This window comes from Rhyacophila brunnea, unplaced genomic scaffold, assembly GCF_057557595.1.
Source record: "Rhyacophila brunnea isolate RB1 unplaced genomic scaffold, BYU_Rbru_1.0 scaffold_75, whole genome shotgun sequence".
Lineage (NCBI taxonomy): Eukaryota > Metazoa > Arthropoda > Insecta > Trichoptera > Rhyacophilidae > Rhyacophila > Rhyacophila brunnea.
Window position 1 is genome coordinate 949,898 of NW_028233345.1, and position 2,841 is coordinate 952,738.

Sequence of the window (2,841 nt, forward strand, 5' to 3'; positions counted from 1 at the left end):
ATGAGATTCTTCACTTGACTTAATAAAAATTCAAGAATAAATTCAAGGTGTTCTTTTATAATATAATATCAATCGTCATGATATAATTTAGTAATTTATTGTAGATATTTTATATTAACTTTAGATTAATTTAGAGGGTTTATAATTTTATTGAGCGGGGATTTGTCTTGCGATACGAATATTTATTAGATTTTCTTTACTTCTTTTCATTATAAATTATGGTAAAAATTGATACGAATATTTTTAAGAATAATTTAATTGTTTTCAATATAAAATATGGCCTAAAATTGATACGAATATTTTTTATATTTTTTTTGCTCGTTTTCATTATAAAATATGGTTAGATATGGTGGGATTGAATAAACAGATATGCCTCGAAATTCAATGCATGAAAATAAAATATCAAATGGTTATTTATTATAGAATCCTGTCTAAATATGCTTTGCTTTACTATAAAAAATAAATATTAGACAAAGTTAAATAAATATAGATCTTACTAAATTACCTTAATTATTTTTTAATGGATGTATTTATATATTAAATAAATATAATAAAGATTTTTTAAATATCCTTTACTTATTCGGTTGCCTGGATTGTTTCTTCTTCTTTAATTTCATTATTTTCTTCTGGAACAAGTTCCCCGAAAATAGTATTAGAGATTTCAAATTCACTGATTCTTATGCCTTTTCCTGCTGGTTGACTGATCCATGCTTTTTCAGCGTCTCCAATAATAAAGACATTTTGAGCTCGTGTGGCAAAAGCTCTTCCACTGTGATCCTTCATATAAATCATATCGAATCCGATTTCATGCTTTTCGATTCTCATAATCACACCAATGCAACCAAGATTATTTCCGCTCGTAACCATTGCTAATTTCCCTTCTTCAAAAGGCAACCAATCAATAACCTTATTCTCTGCAATATCAACTTTAAGAGTGCATCCTTTTTCGATCTTAGGATCTAGAAATTTAAAACTATATCCATCATCCGTATAAGTATATGCTATTAAATTGTCCTCAGTCCCTGTCACTTTCTTTTTGGTTACTTTGCATAATCTTATCTTTGCCTCACTTGCTGATATTCGATGAAGAATAAATCTTTTGTTGATGCTGTATAGCAATCGGTAATACTCGTTTGTGAGTGAAATCGACAGAACGTCAAATAAACCTACTGGAAAGTTTCTGTCGGTTCTTGTCCTTCCATTTATTTTTATCATCTTTGATCGGACTATATGCTTTATCTCTTTCTTGGTTTCTGCATATCCTAGCTTTTTTATCAGAAGACACAGTGGTATGGCCTCTTTCGATCGATGTGGTCCTGAAACGGGTTTGGGTGCGAATGTACCACCAAGCTTATCGAGCATCCATGATTTTGGTGCCGCTAAACGTTTAAGATGTCTTTTTGGTCCTCGAGTCATTTTATGGGGGTGAAAATTAAAATATTTGAAATATAAGCGTCAATTTAGAAATAGAAAATAACCTCGATATATTTATTGAAATCCAAACATGTATCTATGAAAATAGGAAGAAGTGCATCTATTTACTGTCAATAATTCACATATCTCGATTCATAAAATAATACCTAAGATATGATGAATTTGAAGTTATTGAAATGTAATAAAATTGATTCATAGTTATTGAAATATGATGAATTTATAGTTTTTGAAATATTTTAAATCTAAGAATCAATTCATAAATGTAGAACATATAGAATTGATAAATACTCTCTTATTATATTTTTTGACATTTATTTAATTTATCTTATAATCCCTAAGATATAATGAATTTTCAGTTTTTGTAATTTAAAGAATTTATAGTTATTGAAATCTTAGCAGAGGAATAGAGTCAAAAATATCTATAATAAGGATTTTTATTGTTCTAATAATATTCACCCTTCAGAAAAAAAAAGGAAATCCGCGTTGAAAAAAAATTATAAATTAAGTCATTGATATTACAAAATTATTTAAGCATGTATTGCAGAGCCTTGATAGCCCTTATTTAGTCATTTGAATTTTTATTTACTTTGATACTGCCATATGACATACTGATTAGTACTTTGAGATATAATAATTTCGTTTAAATCTACAATATTTATATTATTTTATTTAATATACATGCTGAATATTTTAAAATCTATTGATTCTATAAAATTTGCTGCCATAACGTGTAAATCGAAACCTAGAATCACAAACGGATTTCATGTTGCTTTTTTATCCTAAAAACCATATAAAACATCGAATTTATGTGAACAAGTATTTAAATTAATAAAATAAATATGCCAATTGCTGCAACAGGAATTAAAAATTAGTGATATTAATTTGGTGTGTATTTAATCAAAAACTAAATCCAATCGGCATATTCATTTGATTATTTTATTAAGTTTAACACTTGTTCATATAAATTTCATGTTTTTTATTTAAGAATTATATAAAAGTATAAAATATTCGATATTTAAGAATTACATAAACTTGTAAAATATTTGTTATTTAAGAATTTAATATTCAAAACGTCAATTCAGAAAAAAAAACATAGATAGATAGAGATTATAATAAACTACTCTTTTTTGCACAATATATAGTGAATAAAAAATATATTTCTATGTGAAAAGTTTCAAGATTGTGCAGGAAATATTTTCGATAAATTTACATTTTTTTTGATAAAAAGATTTATAAGTATTTTAGTTCTACCCAATTAATTTATGTATCCCATTAGCTTTTATACATTTTCTATCTATAAATAGTTCTATTGCAAAATTACTGTGTTTACGGTGTAAAATATATTTTAAAAAACCAACAAATTGACATAACATATTATCGATTTATATGAAATAAATTATATATAAA

General features: G+C 25.7%; 1 pseudogene; it reads right to left on the reverse strand.

Moving 5' to 3' along the window:
* Nucleotides 1–576: 576 nt before the first annotated feature.
* On the reverse strand, nt 577–1,416 carry LOC147064321 (small ribosomal subunit protein eS4 pseudogene; annotated as a pseudogene).
* Between the last annotated feature and the right edge of the window lie 1,425 nt (nt 1,417–2,841).